Below are 16,818 nucleotides of genomic sequence, written 5' to 3' on the forward strand. Positions count from 1 at the left end.
GAAGACGGCCCGGATTGGGAAGAATTGAACGAAACAGCGCAGAGATATGTTCAGGGAACGTGTGCTCAGGGAAAGCCACAAAAGAGAAAAGCGCCCCAACCCCCCACACAGCAGATAGTTCAAGCTCCAATGAACCCAGTAACCACCCACCGCACAGCCACATTGGACGATGCGGAATTTCTATATTCCACCCCCTTAACAGTGACCCAATTACAGGACGTGTGCGATAAGATCACACCGTTCCTCCCCACATCAGACCCCCACCATTTCTTTGCCACAGTTAAGCATCAGGCGACCATGTACGGCCTGGATGAGCGAGAGCATGTGAAGCTCACGGTTTTAAGTTTAGACCCTTCAGTAGCAGCAGCCCTTCCCGACCCACAGAATGTAGGAGGAGGCATCCTTGCAGAAATGCATACCGCGATCCTGGATGCGATCGGGTATAACCGGGGTGACCCCGTAGATGGCCTCAACAAATGCAGGCAAAAGAAAACCGAGCACCCCACAGCGTTTGCTGGACTCCTGTGGATCCACTTTGCAGCAGTCTTTGGAGACTTAGACCGTGCCCATTTGTCCCCAGACAACAGGGCCAAATGGACCCGCACCCTTATCTCCCATGCCACCGAAACAGAACAGAAAGCCTGCACGAGTTATGATCCCTCAGAGGAGGCCCATAACGAGAAGTGGGTAGTGAAAAGATTGTCCCGCGCTTGGGAACAATCTATACAAAGCAAATCCTCAGTCAAAAATCCCGAGGAAAAGCAGGCCGGAGCAGATATACAGGCAGTAAAAACACACCAGAACCCCGCATGGGAATGAGGGAAAGAACAGCCCCCCACCCAAGTCACAGGAGTGTTACAACTGCGGACAGTTGGGACACTTCGCAAGAGAGTGCAATGCCCCTAAAAAGCCACAGAGAGCCCAGCAGACGGGCACTCTGAGTAAAAAAAACGACAGAGCCCATTCATAGCGTTAGCGCCCGTTCAGATCAGACGGACTTGACCGGAACGGACTGACGGTGTACGGGCTCCCCCAGTTGGGTCTGCGACACCCTTTGGGATAGGTCCAGACGACCGGTAGTTGCAGCAAAAATTCGGGGACAGCCCATCGAATTTCTCTGGGACACAAGAGGGTCCCGAACCACAATAAATTCCTCTACCATGTTTCAAAAAGTGACATCAAAACAAACCTGTTGGACTTTAACCTGGTGTTGTAAGACTTCGTACTGTGCTCACCCCAGTCCAACGCCGGCATCTCCACATCATGTTTCAAAAAGACAGGTGGCCCACTACAGCCACTATCACCCTCAGCGGCTTTACAGACCACTCACAGCAGGGACACATCACAGCCCCTGTACCATTCAAATCGGTAACATCACCACCAAGCACCCCGTAGTTTTAGTTGACCTGCCCCACACAGCAGAACACATTCTGGGAATCGATTTCATGAATTCCCACAATCTTTCATTCGATCCAGTCAACCAGTGTGTCTGGAAGATGGCAAAATCCGCAAGAGTCCCCCCAACGCTCAACAGAGGAGAGTACGCGAACAAAGTTAGCGCCATAGGCGAATTTTGTTCCAACCCGACCACGCTTAGTACGGACAAGCAGGTTAGGGCAGTTCTGCAAAAGAACAGGGCAGCATTCGCGACCCACAAGCACGACTGTGGACGGATGACTGGCTCTGTACAAATAACAGGACCTGACCCTCAACCCCAAAAACAATATGGATTTCCCCAAGAAGCAGAGGGAGGAACCTCCAAGGTAATAGAAAGCTTATTAGAGCAGGGTGTACTTAGATCAGTAGCCTCCACTAATAATGCCCCGATTTGGCCAGTTTGAAAGCCCGATGGATCATGGCGACTGACCATCGATTACCGGGAACTCAACAAAATCACCTCCGCAGCAGCCCCCACAGTAGCAACAAGTCCCGAGACCATGCTCAAGCAGGGACTCAATTCCCGATTCTTTACGGTTTTGGACGTCAGTAATGGATTCTGGTCCATTCCATTGGCAAAGGCGTGCCAGTACAAATTTGCCTTCACCTTTAAAGCACAGCAGTACACGTGGACATGCCTTCCACAAGGATTCCACAACTCCCCCTCCATTTTCCACCGACAGCTGGCAAATGGTTTAGCCAAATTCTCTCGCCCCGAATGTCTAGCTCAGTATGTAGACGACCTACTACTGCAGACAGACACCAAGAAAGAGCACATTGAGCTTCTGTCCGAACTCCTGGAACTCTTACACTCAATTGGTTGCAAAGTCAACCCCAAAAAGGCCCAGATTTTGGAAGAAAAAGTGATATATTTGGGAACAATTATCACACATGGTAAACGCAAGATCGAGCATAAAAGGATTGACTCGATTGCTAAATTGCCCCTTCCCCAGAACGTTTCAGCACTCCGGACTTTTTTAGGACTGGTTGGCTACTGCTGAAACCACATTGACGGTTTCGCCAGCAAGGCAGCACCCCTCTCAGACCTCCTAAAGAAAGGAGCCCCCTGGGAATGGCTTCCGCAGCATACGGATGCTGTGGACTCTTTAAAACAGGCACTCACAGCAGCCCCCGCACTACAAGTTCCAGACCCACTTTCCCCTTACGCCATAGAGGTAGAGACCACAGACCGCACCCTTTCGGCCGTGCTCCTCCAGGAGCGGCACGACCAGTTAAGGCCCGTAGCTTACGCCTCCAGAATTTTAGATGCTGTGGAGCAGGGATTTTCAGCCTGTGAGAGGCACCTGCTCGCAGTATTTTGGGCAGTGCAGTATTTTTCATATATTACCGGACTGAACCCCATTACAATTCTCACCGAACACACCCTCACCCAACTTTTACTGGACGGACGACTCAAGGATGGTACAGTAAGCCAGATTTGAGCAGCGAGATGGACCCTTCTCTTGCAGGGACGGGACATCATTGTTAAACAGACAAAGACGCACACCTTTTTAAGCTGACAACTTAAGTACCCCGGAACCCCCCATGAATGCAAAATTATCTCTCCACACCACAACACAGGCCCCTTTATCGCTAAAACACCCCCCAGAATAATAGGTAGTTCAACCCAGAGCCCCCAGCACACGGACACGTGTAAGCCCATAAAGATCTATGTGGATGGATCTTCCACAGTCTTGGATGGGAAGGGGCTGTTTAGCACAGGGCTAAATCGCTGGCTTTGAAAGCAGACCAAGACAGGCCAGCAGCACGGTTCGATTCCCGTAACAGCCTCCCCGAATAGGTGCCAGAATGTGGCGACTAGGGGCTTTTCACAGTAACTTAATTGAAGCCTACTCGTGACAATAAGCGATTTTCATTTCATTTTCTTAACAGGTTGCGGTATCTATGTCGAAGACGCGCAGGGACGCGCCCTCGAGGAAATATCGAAAAAACTGCCAGGCCACTTAGGCGCGCAGACAGCAGAGCTTGCGGCCATCGCGTATATAGTGGAACACTCAGATTCCTTCCCCAGCCCAGCAGACATATACTCGTACAACCTCTATGTCTGCAACAGCCTCACGGAATTCCTGCCCCTGTGGAAAGCAAGAGGATTTGTTTCCGCAGACGGAAAACCCCTCCCTTCAGCCCCATTGCTCCGTCATATTTTACAGAGAGCACAGAACAGGACTTTTGGGATAATCAAAGTTCGCAGTCACCATCGTTCCTCCCCCCATGGAAATGTAAAAGCCGACGCACTGGTTAAAGCAGGTTCCAGACGTGGACATTTTTGGACACCCCCCGAAAGCGCACCAGTGAGTGTAGTTCAGGTCTCACAGACAAAGATCGAGGATCTAGTAGAGGCCCAGAAGCAGGAAAGCAATCTCAGGGAGATTGTGAAAGGAAAATATCCAGCACCCTATGAGAGGTTTAGAAATGCACTGACCACACATGACGGTGTGGTGTTAAAAGACACCCTTTATGTGGTTCCTGAACAGGACAGGAATCAACTGATTTGTTTGTTCCATGACGGTCATGGACATCAGGGAATCGATCCCACTACAGCCCACCTCAAGCAGCTTTGTTGGTGGCCGAGTTTAAAGGATGATGTAAATCACTACATCGAGAATTGTCTTATCTGCGCCCAGAATAATCCGGACAGATATGCCAAAAAGGCTCACACCCGCCCCGTTAATGGCCCCTGGACTAACCTCCAGATTGATTTTATAGGACCATTGTCCCCTTGCAGGAATGGCTATAAATATGTACTTGTGGTAATTGACACATTTACAAAATGGGTGGAAGCATTTCCAGAACAAACACTGCAAAAACCACAGCCAAGATTTTGACCCACCACATCTTTACAAGATGGGGACTCCCCCGCAGCATTGAATCAGACCAAGGCTCCCATTTTACGGGACGTGTCATGCAGAACGTCCTCACGATAATTGGCATCACCCAAAAATTCCACATAGCATACCATCCACAGTCGAGTGGTATCGTGGAGCGCATGAATCGGACCCTAAAATCCACCCTCAGAAAAATGGTCCAGCAGAACAACACAACTTGGGACTCAGTCCTCCCTTTTGCGCTGATGTTTTTGCATAACACAATTTCTACTTCCACAGGTTACACCCCACACAACCTCATGACCGGACGCCCCATGAAAGGCACAGAATATTTATGAGGTTTGGACTTGACCAGCCCCGAAGTGACGGCCCTCACACACGAGAAAGCAGTAGAACAATTAGTTGAAAATGTTAAAATGGCTCAGCTAGCAGCCGCAGTAAAATTGGGCACCAGAAAGAAACAGAGCAAGGCTTGTTTCGACAAGACAGTGCATGCGACTGAGTACAGTGTAGGACAGCAAGTTATGCTCTCTGTATATAACACCAGCACATTTCTGTCACCAAAATACTCGGGTCCATACTCCATTGCGGATAAAGTAAGCCCTTCCGTTTACAAAATAAAGTACCCCAACGGTAAGACTGCGTGGTTCCATATCAACCAGCTGAAGGCATATGGAACACAGTCTAACCACGCACACCACATCATGCTCGACGCAGCACACCACACCCTGCCCACAGCCAACGTAACCCTACCATCCCCCAACACGTCCATCCCAGCCACGGACTCGACCTCGACTCCACCCCCGAAATATACACTCCGTCCCGGAATGCCCACAGACTGCAGCAGCAGAGTCAGCGACTGTGACTCGGACGGTAGCCACAGCACGCCTCCCTCCTATCCCAATGCAACAGGCCCCACACCCAGCGATTCCGACTATGATCCAAGTGATCTCTTCATGATCACTTTCCTGAACAAACCGCACCACCGAACTATACTGACGACCCCGATTCTGTCCCCACACAACTAGACACCAACTATTGGCACCGAGATAACTCATTCCGACTCGTCCGCAACAACGAGAGTGAACCCACCTCACACCATGCAGCTCTTTCAGCCCTGATACACTCAAGAGTTTGGCACCCGGGAGAAGATGACGACCTTGGGCCTGACTCCCAAACCGAGAACCCCTTTGCGACCCTGTTCGCAACCGAGAACTGAGGTGTCCAGATGATAAAACATAGAACACAGAAAATACAGCACAGAACAGGCCCTTCAGCCCACGATGTTGTGCCGAACCTTTGTCCTCGATTAATCATAGATTATCATAGAATTTACAGTGCGGAAGGAGGCCATTCGGCCCATTGAATTTGCACCAGCTCTTGGAAAGAGCACCCTACCCAAGGTCAACACCTCCACCCAACACTAAGGGCAACTTTGGACACTAAGGGCAATTTATCACGGCCAATCCACCTAACCTGCACATCTTTGGACTATGGGAGGAAACCGGAGCACCCGAAGGATACCCACGCAGACACGGGGAGGATGTGCCGGAATTAAACCTGGGAATCTGGAGCTGTGAAGCAATTGTGCTATCCACAATGCTACCGTGCTGCCCTTAAGAACAAATTAATCTACACTATATCATTCTACTGTAATCCATGTACCTATCCAATAGCTGCTTGAAGGTCCCTAATGTTTCCGACTCAACTACTTCCACAGGCAGTGCATTCCATGCCCCCACTACTCTCTGGGTAAAGAACCTACCTCTGACATCCCCCCTATATCTTCCACCATTCACCTTAAATTTATGTCCCCTTGTAATGGTTTGTTCCACCCGGGGAAAAGGCCTCTGACTGTCTACTCTATCTATTCCCCTGATCATCTTATAAACCTCTATCAAGTTGCCCCTCATCCTTCTCCGTTCTAATGAGAAAAGGCCGAGCACCCTCAACCTTTCCTCGTAAGACCTACTCTCCATTCCAGGCAACATCCTGGTAAATCTCCTTTGCACCTTTTCCAAAGCTTCCACATCCTTCCTAAAATGAGGCGACCAGAACTGTACACAGTACTCCAAATGTGGCCTTACCAAAGTTTTGTACAGCTGCATCATCACCTCACGGCTCTTAAATTCAATCCCTCTGTTAATGGACGCTAGCACACCACAGGCCTTCACAGCTCTATCCACTTGAGTGGCAACTTTCAAAGATGTATGAACATAGACCCCAAGATCTCTCTGCTCCCCTACATTGCCAAGAACTCTACCGTTAACCCTGTATTCCGCATTCATATTTGTCCTTCCAAAATGGAAAACCTCACACTTTTCAGGGTTAAACTCCATCTGCCGCATCTCAGCCCAGCTCTGCATCCTATCTATGTCTCTTTGCAGCCGACAACAGCCCTCCTCACTATCCACAACTCCACCAATCTTCGTATCGTCTGCAAATTTACTGACCCACCCTTCAACTCCCTCATCCAAGTCATTAATGAAAATCACAAACAGCAGAGGACCCAGAACTGATCCCTGCGGTATGCCACTGGTAACTGGGATCCAGGCTGAATATTTGCCATCCACCACCACTCTCTGACTTCTATCGGTTAGCCAGTTTGTTATCCAACTGGCCAAATTTCCCACTATCCCATGCCTCCTTACTTTCTGCAGAAGCCTACCATGGGGAACCTTATCAAATGCCTTACTAAAATCCATGTACACTACATCCACTGCTTTACCTTCATCCATATGCTTGGTCACCTCCTCAAAGAATTCAATAAGACTTGCAAGGCAAGACCTACCCCTCACAAATCTGTGCTGACTATTCCTAATCAAGCAGCGTCTTTCCAGATGCTCAGAAACCCTATCCTTCAGTACCCTTTCCATTACTTTGCCTACCACCGAAGTAAGACTAACTGGCCTGTAATTCCCAGGGTTTCCCCTGGTCCCTTTTTTGAACAGAGGCACGACATTCACCACGCTCCAATCCCCTGGTACCACCCCTGTTGACAGTGAGGACGAAAAGATCATTGCCAACGGCTCTGCAATTTCATCTCTTGCTCCCCATTTAATCCTTGGAAATATCCCGTCAGGCCCGGGGGATTTGTCTATCCTCAAGTTTTTCAAAATGCCCAACACATCTTCCTTCCTAACAAGTATTTCCTCGAGCTTACCCATCTGTTTCACACTGTCCTCTCCAACAATATGGCCCCCCTCATTTGTAAATACAGAAGAAAAGTACTGGTTCAAGACCTCTCCTATCTCTTCAGACTCGATACACAATCTCCCGCTACTGTCCTTGATCGGATCTACCCTCGCACTAGTCATTCTCATATTTCTCACATATGTGTAAAAGGCCTTGGGGTTTTCCTTGATCCTACCCGCCAAAGATTGTTCATGCCCTCTATCAGCTCTCCTAATCCCTTTCTTCAGTTCCCTCCTGGCTATCTTGTATCCCTCCAGCACCCTGTCTGAACCTTGTTTCCTCAGCCTTACATAAGTCTCCTTTTTCCTCTTAACAAGACATTCAACCTCTCTTGTCAACCATGGTCCCCTCACTCGACCATCTCTTCCCTGCCTGACAGGGACATACATATCAAGGACACGTAGTACCTGTTCCTTGAACAAGTTCCACATTTCACTTGTGTCCTTCCCTGACAGCCTATGTTCCCAACTTATGCACTTCAACTCTTGTCTGACAACAACGTATTTACCCTTCCCCCAATTGTAAACCTTGCCCTGTTTCATTACCAAGTACCAAATCCAATATTGCCTCCCCTCTGGTCGGACAATCTACATACTGTGTTAGAAAAGCTTCCTGGGCACACTGCACAAACACCACCCCATCTAAACTATTTGATCTAAAGAATTTCCTCTCAATGTTTGGGAAGTTAAAGTCATCCATGACTACTGCCGTGTGACTTCTGCACCTTTCCAAAATCTGTTTCCCAATCTGTTCCTCCACATCTCTGCTAGTGTTGGGGGGCCTATGGAAAACTCTTAACAAGGTGACTGCTCCTTTCCTATTTCTGACTTCAACCCATACTACCTCAGTAGGCAGATACTCCTCGAACTGCCTTTCTGCAGCTGTTATACTATCTCTAATTAACAATGCCACCCCCCACCTCTTTTACCACCCTCCCTAATCTTATTGAAACATCTATAACCAGGGACCTCCAACAATCATTTCTGCCCCTCTTCTATCTAAGTTTCCGTGATGGCCACCACATCGTAGTCCCAAGAACCGATCCATGCCTTAAGTTCACCCACCTTATTCCTGATGCTTCTTGCGTTGAAGTATACACACTTCAACCCATCTCCGTGCCTGCAAGTACTCTCCTTTGTCAGTGTTCCCTTCCCCACTGCCTCACTACATGCTTGGGCGTCCTGAATATCGGCTAGCTTAGGTGCTGGACTACAAATCTGGTTCCCATTCCCCTGCCAAATTAGTTTAAACCCTCCCGAAGAGTACTAGAAAATCTTCCTCCCAGGATATTGGTACCCCTCTAGTTCAGATGCAACCCGTCCTGCTTGTACAGGTCCCACCTTCCCCAGAATGCGTTCCAATTACCCAAATACCTGAATACCTGATGTTTTAAAAGGAACCGCTTGGGCGAAGTGGTGTCCTTTCTGATGGAACCTGCCGCATGTCTTATGTTGTTTGTAAGTTTGTTAAATGTTGTATGTCAGACAGGAAAAAAAAATGTCACTGCCCCACGCCTATTCGGCCGAAACCTCTGAGAACTTGTCCGCACGCCTTTTCAGCAGAAACCTCTGAGAGCTTGTCTGCAGAGACTGGTTAAGGAACCAGACGCCCGTTCGTAACTGCCCTTCTGGTTTGAAGGTAGAACCACTATGGCAGCCACACCACGATGACTACATTTCTTGCCCGTTCTTGTCGGTTGCTCAGGCAGTGGAGAAACGGCTTGGAACACGCCCTGCCTGGGACCCCGCCCTCTGGTCAACTACGCTCGGGTAGGGGAGACACGGCATTGGTAGCCGTCCTACCCGGGGACTCCATCCAACTCTTACCCGTCGCGGCCCATACGCACCTCATTTTGGCACTTTCAGTTCAAAACGTTTTGTTTTGTTTCAGGTAACCCTTAGGTTGCCAACCACATGCTATTTACATCCTGAAACATTTGGATGGTAAATTGCGCAGTCTGCGAGACGGCTCGCACTGGTTCATTATTGGGAAGTGTGTCTTGTCCTAAAATTCGATTTTTGAAAAAAAAGAAATGAGGGAGTTTCTCATAGTGACCAATTATAAAGGGAGTAATTGGCACTAAAGGACAGACAGACTATTGTACGAGATATTAAACAAAGATAGTTACAGACACTATGCTTGTTTCCACAGAACTCCAGAAGCTCCAGGGCCGGAGAAGAAAAGAAAGGAAAAGGAAAGAGAAGAGCCATGAGGACTTCCTCCACATGGATCATTACTGTGTATAATAAATGTGCTTTGATTTAAATCTTACTAATCGGTGTATTGGATTATTGATCATTACCCGGACCGTACCCCTTCGATGCCCTCCATCATCTGTTCCATGATGCGATGAAACACCTCTGATGCCGAGATGATGCCAAACGGCATCCTATTGTAGCAGTACCTGCCAAAGGGAGTGTTGAAAGTGCACAGCTTCCTGCTGGACTGATCCAGTTGAATCTGCCAAAAACCCTTTGAGGCATCAAGCTTGGTGAAAATTTTAGCCCGGGCCATTTCGCTCGTGATTTCTTCCCATTTGCCTATGGGGTAGTGTTCCCTCATGATGTTATTGTTCAGGTCTTTCGGGTCGATGCAGATCGGGAGCTCGCCGGAGGGCTTTTTTACGCACACCATGGAGCTGACCCATGACATTGGCTCCGTGACCCGGGAAAGCACTCCTTGGTCCTGCTTGAGGCGGTCCTTGAGTGGTGCTGAGACTCTACGAGGTGCGTGAATGACCGGGTTGTATCCGGTTTGAGCCGTATTCTCTAAGTGTAGGGCAGTGTGTCCATGCCCTCGAAAACCTTCTGGTTGTGGGCGAGGAGCGAGTGGAGCTGCGCCCTAAAGTCCGCATCCGGGAAATCGGACGTGCCTTCCGGAGACAGAGTATGTACCAGCTGAACGAGGTGGAGGATCTTGCACGCCTGTGCGCCTAACAGAGAGTCTCGAGGATCCAACTATCTCAAAAGACCGTGTGGCTGTGCATGAATTGTGTGCAACCTCGAGCTGGCAGGACCCCACGGCCGGGATAATGTTCCCGTTGTAATCAACCAGCTGACAGTGGGATGGCTGAATCGGTGGTTTAACCTTCAAGGTGTGGAAGGCTGACCATGCAATGAGATTGGCGGAGGCACCCAGTGTCTAAGCGGAATGAGATTGGTGATCGGTTGACCGTGAGGGTGGCACACCATTCATCGCCCGGATTAATGTTGTCCACTGGCATCAGCTGGTGGGTCCTACTTGGGGACATCCGGTTCCTGTCTACTACCGCAACGCGGAAGGGTTCCCGTTCGTCGGTCTCACTGGTCTGCACGTCGTCAGGGTATGACTCGGTGTATGGGAGCTGGATGGCCCGCACCTCCCTGCGAGGCTGGTGGAATTGCCGAGAGTTGGCAGGTTGAGCTGCTCGACAGCAGGCAGCGTAGTGGCCCATCCTGCCACAGCGGAGGCATTGTCGCGTTTTGGCTGGACATTGCTGCTTTAAGTGTGCGGATCCACAGTTGCCGCATGTCGTGACGCCATGGCGTTCATTACGCCACTGCACATGCACGGTGCGGTCCTGTGTAGAGCGCACCTGCGCATCACGTCCCTCTGCGTCAACGTCCCCTCTTTTGGCGCGTACAAGCGCGGGAGGCCTCGGGAAGCACGCGAAATGGCCGCCCTCGTCCGGGCCGCGGGCCGGGAGGAACTCGATCGACTGGACCCGCTCGGCCTCGTAGGACCCGTGCCGTGCCGATTCGGCCATCTGGAATTGGGAGTACCGGCTGGTCGCGTTTTCGTGGAGGATGCAAGTTTCGATGGCGGTGGCTAGGGTGAGGCGCTTTATTTTGAGGAGCTGCTGGCGTAGGGTGTCTGAGGTGACCCCAAAAACTATCTGATCCCGAATCATGGAGTCGGAGGTGGCCTCATAGCCGCAGGACTGCGCGAGGATATGGAGGTGTGTCAAATAAGCTTGAAAAGGCTCATCCTTACCCTGCAGGCGCTGCTGGAAGAGGTACCTCTCGAAGCTCTCATTAACTTCCACGCTGAAGTGTTCCTCAAATTTTAGAAGGACCGTCTTGTACTTCGTCTTGTCCTCGCCTTCCGCGAATGCCAGGGAGTTGTAGACGTGGATGGCGTGTTGCCCCGCTGTGGAGAGGAGGAGGGTGATCTTCCTGGTGTCCGATGCATTCTCCCTGTCTGTGGCTTCTAGGAAGAGCTGGAAGTGCTGTTTAAACAGCTTCCAGTTGACGCCGAGATTTCCAGCGATTTGGAGTAGCTGCGGCGGGCTGATGGTGTCCATGGCGCAGGATGCCGGATCTCTGAAGAGGTGCAGGTAGGTCTCACAGTCGCTGGCGAATTTCCAGTCCTGGTATCATGTCGTGTTGGGTGTTCCGATACACAAACGAACCAACACGGTTGTAGATGGTACAACTCTGTTTTATTATTCTGTACAATAATAACTATTAACTTCTGGCTGTGGTTCGTACTTCACCAGCTAACCTGTGGACCCAGCCCCAGCACTATCTTAGTGAGGCATTTTAGCACAGGGCCAAATCGCTGGCTTTGAAAGCAGTCCAAGGCAAGCCAGCAGCAAGGTTCAATTCCCGTAACAGCCTCCCTGTACAGGCACTGGAATGTGGCGACTAGGGGCTTTTCAAAGTAACTTCATTTGAAGCCTACTTGTGACATAAGCGATTTTCATTCATTTTTCATTTCATTCAGCACATGGTGTATGTCTGAGTGGCACGCTGTGAGCTCTGAGCTATCTCCTGGTAGAATGAGTGGGAACTGTGGTATTCCCTGTTTTATAGTGCGTGTGCTCTCACTGGTGATTGGCTGTGATGTTGTGTGTGTGTTGGTTGGTCCATCTACCTGTCCATCAGTGTATGTGTGTGATTGCACCATGATATGTTAATATGGATATCATGACACATATGTCAAATAATAAAAAAACTGGTGTCAGTGAAAATAACTGTGATGCTTATGTTTTGAAAATCCAATTGATTGACTAATTTAGTTTGCAGAAGGAAATCCATTGAAACTGCCTTTTTTACCACCTATATGTGACTCCGATCGCCAAATATTGTCGGTGACTCTTAATGGCCATCTGAATTAGGGAGCAAACCGCTCCGTTTTTAGAAGAGTGATTAACCCGGGTGGGAAGGGTCTTTGATTATGCTGCCCACTTCCCCAAGGCAGCGGGAGGTGTAGACAAAGTCATTGGATGGGAGGCAGGTTCATGTGATGGACTGGGCGGTGTTTACGACTCCCTGTAGTTTCTTCTTTTTTCTATTTTTAGAGTATGAACACAGTCCCCCACTACCACTAATTTTGCAGTCACATATCCCGCATTTGGGGACATCGCAGGCATCAGCACACCCGAAGTGCAGTGGACTAGCCTCGTCCTGGGCAAACCACATTCTTGATCATGGTTTCACCCCTGCCAAGTAAGTATACTCCCTGTAGTTTCTTACGGTCTTGGGCTGAGCAGTTGCCATACCAGGCTGGGATGCAGGCAGATAGGATGCTTTCCATGGTGCATCTATAAAAGTTGGAAAGAGTCAATGTGAACATGCCGTATTTCCTTAGTTTCCTGAGGAAATATAGGCACTTTTGTGCTTTCTTGGTCGTAGCATCGACGTGTGTGGACCAGGATAGATTGTTGGTGATGTGCACACCCAGGAATTTGAAGAATGTCCTGAGCGATTTTCCTACCTGCAGGAGTCTGGCAGGTCTCACAGCTCTGGCTGCGGATACGGGGCCCCGCACTTCCGGTTAGCATGCGCACGGCGGCCGCCCCTTGTGACATGGCCGACTTGGACCGCAGAGCGGCAACAAAAATGTAGGCCCCCGCACGATTGCGCGCACCCAAGGATCCGTGCCGCCCGATCGCTCCCCTGGCCATCCATGAGGAGGCCCCCCCCCCCCAGTGCTCGATCCACCAGGACGCCGTGGACTGAGTCTGCAGCAGCCACCCGACGTTCCTGATGGCCAATAGGCGGTTCGAACCACGCTGTTGGTAACTCGGCCAGTTTTGCGTGGGGAATCGGGGGGAGGGCCTCTGTCAATGATCCCCTAGCTGCGTCGCATAGATCGCGCGCGAGCGATTCTCCGGTTGGAGCGGAGCCGGCCACCGAACCCGCACCGAACACAATTTCCGCGTGGCGGCTCGGAGAATCCAGCCCGATAGCTTTGGAGACTTAGCTGTAATTTTTTCTCAAGATGAGATGGCTGCCTTCATTGGTAGCACCAAAATACAAGACCTGCAGTCACGATGGTCTCTTCAACCATGCGCATTTCTCAGCACCTGCAAAATGCACCTCTGTAAGGTGCCAACAACTACATCAAGTCTATTGATGCAGCTTTTGCGCCGTTCTACCAACTTTCCCTTCCCAAAGTGCACGGATACAAGGCTCACCACTGACCAGGTGGATTATAAAGGTTGGCGCAAATCTGAATGATGAACTTGCTCTCGATGTTACTGGTTCTAAAGATTTTTCAGCGCATTGGCATGACACTAAGGGACAGAAGGAATGTGGCCGTGTCAGATTACCAGTAGTCTGCTTGATTATGGATTGTTCAGAGTTATGCACCACATTGCATCTCTCCTCCAAGGTACTCTTGAGGACAGTGCAGAGGTGTCATGAGCCATTGTTTAAGCGGGTACCACTTAACCCCAATATTATCCAGGGCTAGTGCATGATCAATTCCAGCCCCATGTGCCCCGGACTCAATTGAATTATCCAATAACTGTTCAAAAAATCCCTAAGATATTTGGCCCTTGGCTGCCCAATAATTACAGTCACCAGGCTTGCAAATTTAAACACAATTCATATATATATATATATATATACACACACAGACACAAACAAACACACAGGGGAAAAGAGGAGTGAAAGTAATAAATGAATGAATAAAGTGTCTTTGTTTCAGATGGTTGTCTTTAAGCACACCTTCTTTCAAAGTAAGCTTTCATAGAATTACCATAGAACCATAGAATAATTTGCAGTGCAGAAGGAGGCCATTCGGCCCTTCGTGTCGGCATTGATACTCTGAAAGAGTCCGCTCCCACACCTCATCTCCATAACCTCATTTAATCTGCACATCTTTAGGCACTAAGTAGAATGTATTTTTTTATTTTATTTTTTTATTTTTTTAATTCTCCTTTTTCACGTTTTCTCCCACATTTACACCCATCAACAATAAACAATAATCAGCAAGATATGTCAGTCCCCATAATAACAACGATCCCATCCGCCCACCAAACCCCAAACCTCAACCCGCCTGTTTACATAAACAAATGACAAAAAGGAATCAGGGATTACCCGTACTCACCCTTAATCTACACGGCTCTCCACCTACCCACCCCCCTACCCACCCCCCAACCAACGCCATCCAGCCTCTAAGAGAGTACCGTACATGAAACCCCAAAGTTGTACCCCCCCCCCCCCCCAAGTCTCCAGCTCCTCCCGTCCAATGCCTCTTGTAAAACTCCTCCTCCCAACCTCGGTTCCCTCCCCCCAACTTTCCACCCCGGCTAGACCACTCGGACCCCGATCTGTCAGGCTCCGATGGCCGTAGCCCCTCCCCCCACCTCACTCCCTTTCACTGGCCGGCTTAAACCGGCCAGCGTGGAGGCCCCCGCCCGGGTCCCTTTCCCCCTTGCCCGGCCCTAGGAAAGCCCAAAGGTCCCCTTTTAGCACACAAACCCCGCATATCCACCTACACCCCAAAGAGCCCTCCTTTCTAGTGAAAGTCCCGTCCCTTCCCTTGTCCAAATATATGCAACATTGGCTCCTTTAGCCTCTACACCCGCGGGCAGTGAAACAAAAAACAAGAAAATACAGTCATGAGGTTACATCGGCACAGGACCATTCCTCAATTTCTCAGTTCTGCCACAGTCCTTCTGCCTTCGCAAACTCCTCCGCTGCTTCCGCCGTTCCAAAATGAAAGTCCCTGAGCTTGTAAGTCACCCTCAGCTTCGCTGGATATACAATGCCGCACTGCACCTTGCCAATGTACAGTGCCCTCTTCACCCGGTTGAAGGCAGCCCGCCTCCTCGCCAGCTCCACTGTAAAGTTCTGGTATACACGTATACCAGCTCCAGCCCACTGCACCACCCGCTTCTGCTTGGCCCTGCTCAGGACCTTCTCCTTCACACTGTACCTACGGAAGCACAGAGTCACTGCCCTTGGCGGCTCACTCGCCTTTGGTACAGGCCTCCACGACCGATGAGCCCGATCCAGTTCATATCGGGAGGGGTCCTCCCCCTCCCCCAGTAGTTTTGCCAGCATCGCGGCAAAATACTCAGTCGGCTCCGGTCCTTCAACTCCTTCGGGCAGCCCCACAATCCTCAAGTTCTGTCGCCTGGATCTGTTTTCCAGATCTTCCATTTTCCTCTCAGATTCTTGTCCGTGTCCATCACCTTCCGCATCTCCTTCCCCACCGAGGCAAGTTGATCACTGTGCTGCAATACCGTCTCCTCCACTTCCTTCAGCGCCTCCCCTTGCTCTCGCACCTCCGCCTCTGCGCTCGTCACCGCCGTCTTCACTGGGGAAATCGCCTCTTCCACCAGCACATTCAAAACCTCCCTCATCTCCCTACAGCCATCACCTTAGTTAGTTCTTCAGCCGTAAGCACTGCGGCCTCCCCTGGTGCTCCAGCCTCCATTTTCTTTGTTGACCCCGCGGTGACCTTTCCCCTCTCCAACGGACTTTCAGCCGCTTTTTTCCCGGCCGTTTTTTTGGTGATTTCGACATCCTTCTTCTCCTTGCGCTATCCCCCGACTTTTACTGCCGTCGCTGGCCCTAGGACTGGGCGTTACTCCGCGAAAATGCCGTTCCCGAACGGCTGCCTCCCCCCCGCCGTCACCGGAAGTACTAAGTGGAATGTATAGCATGCCACTGCACCTAATCTGCACATCTTTGGAAACCTGTGCACCCGGAGGAAACCCATGCAGGCACAGGAGAAAGTGCAAACTCCACACGGACAGTTACCCGAGGCTGGAATTGAAGCTGGGTCCCTGGCACTGTGAGGCAGCAGAGTGCTATTGTGCGACCCTCCAGTTTGAATAAATAGTCTGATCAAGGAGTTGAGTTGATCATAGCTCTTGTATGATGGCAAAATACTGTGCATCTTTAAAAAATGGTCAAAGGGGCTGTTTTGAAAATTACAGGTTAGAATTCAATTGAGGGGGACAGGTGATTTATATATAGGATAGTATATATATGCCAGTGTGAGATACAGGCTAGGGTATAATACTAGGGCTGCATGAGTTTATATACTTGGTAGTGAGTTACAGGTTGGAACTTACTCATGTGATTCCTTTACTGTCGCTGGGTCAAAAAACCTGGAACTC

General features: G+C 50.0%; 1 non-coding gene across 1 annotated transcript; it reads right to left on the bottom strand.

Annotated features, from left to right (window-relative positions):
• Positions 1-12,755: 12,755 nt before the first annotated feature.
• On the bottom strand, positions 12,756-12,915 carry LOC140386091 (U1 spliceosomal RNA). Its single transcript, XR_011933569.1, has one exon. It is a non-coding gene; the product is annotated as a U1 spliceosomal RNA (small nuclear RNA).
• Between the last annotated feature and the right edge of the window lie 3,903 nt (positions 12,916-16,818).

Source organism: Scyliorhinus torazame, chromosome 11 (genome assembly GCF_047496885.1).
Source record: "Scyliorhinus torazame isolate Kashiwa2021f chromosome 11, sScyTor2.1, whole genome shotgun sequence".
NCBI classification, from domain to species: Eukaryota; Metazoa; Chordata; class Chondrichthyes; order Carcharhiniformes; family Scyliorhinidae; genus Scyliorhinus; species Scyliorhinus torazame.